This window comes from Canis lupus, chromosome 17, assembly GCF_011100685.1.
Source record: "Canis lupus familiaris isolate Mischka breed German Shepherd chromosome 17, alternate assembly UU_Cfam_GSD_1.0, whole genome shotgun sequence".
In the NCBI taxonomy this organism is placed as follows: domain Eukaryota; kingdom Metazoa; phylum Chordata; class Mammalia; order Carnivora; family Canidae; genus Canis; species Canis lupus.
Genome location: NC_049238.1, coordinates 57,394,698 through 57,396,137, shown reverse-complemented (window position 1 = coordinate 57,396,137; position 1,440 = coordinate 57,394,698).

Sequence of the window (1,440 nt, the reverse complement as noted above, 5' to 3'; positions counted from 1 at the left end):
TCTCTCCCCTTTCTGCGCCTGCCGCCTCCAGCGTCCTTCTGATTGGACCGAAACACTCAAACTCTCGGTGACTCCGCCTCGTCCTCCCGCCAGAGCCGGTTCCCGCCCACTTTATTATTCTCCAGCGACGAAGTTCTCAGTCTCAGCCAAAGCCCTCCCTACACCTGGGGAGCCCGTAGAAGCCCACTCTGCGCGGGTGGCAGATCCGTATCTCAAAAGAAGTATCTGTTCTCGCCCTGAGAGCATTGCTACACGTTCCCTTCTTTCTTAAGAACATCTTCAAGAATTCCTCAACAAGAACTTTTTTTTTAATGCCATGCAGAATCTTTTCTTTTTTTTTTATAAATTTTTTTATTGGTGTTCAATTTGCCAACATATAGGTAACACCCAGTGCTCATCTCCTCAGTGCCCATCACCCATTCACAACCCCCCCCGCCCTCCTCCCCTCCCTAGTTGGTTTCCCTGAGGTAGGAGTCTTCCATGTTCTGTCTCCCTTTCTGATATTTCCTACCCATTTCTTCTCCCTTCCCTTCTATTCCCTTTCACTTTTATTTATATTCCCCAAATGAATGAGACCATATAATGTTTGTCCTTCTCCGATTGACTTATTTCACTCAGCATAATACCCTCCAGTTCTATCCACGTCGAAGCAAACGGTGGGTATTTGTCGTTTCTAATGGCTAATATTCCATTGTATACATAAACCACATCTCTTTTTAAAAATTTTTATTTATTTATGATAGTCACACACAGAGGGAGAGAGGCAGAGACATAGGCAGAGGGAGAAGCAGGCTCCATGCACCGGGAGCCCGACGAGGGATTCGATTCCGGGTCTCCAGGATCCCGCCCTGGGCCAAAGGCAGGCGCCAAACCGCTGCGCCACCCAGAGATCCCAAACCACATCTTCTTTATCCATTCATCTTTCGATGGACACCGAGGCTCCTTCCACAGTTTGGCTATTGTGGACATTGCTGCTAGAAACATCGGGGTGCAGGTGTCCCGGGGGTGCAGGTGTCCACTGCATTTGTATCTTTGGGGTAAATACCCAGCAGTGCAATTGCTGGGTAGTAGGGCAGGTCTATTTTTAACTCTTTGAGGAACCTCCACACAGTTTTCCAGAGTGGCTGCACCAGTTCACATTCCCACCAACAGTGTAAGAGGGTTCCCTTTTCTCCACATCCTCTCCAACATTTGTGGTTTCCTGTCTTGTTACTTTTACCTATTCCCACTGGTGTGAGGTGGTATCTCATTGTGGTTTTGATTTGTATTTCCCTGATGGCAAGTGATGCGGAGCATTTTCTCATGTGCATGTTGGCCATGTCTAGGTCTTCCTCTGTGAGATTTCTGTTCATGTCTTTTGCCCATTTCATGATTGGATTGTTTGTTTCTTTGGTGTTGAGTTTAATAAGTTCTTTATAGATCTTGGAAACTAGCCCTTTA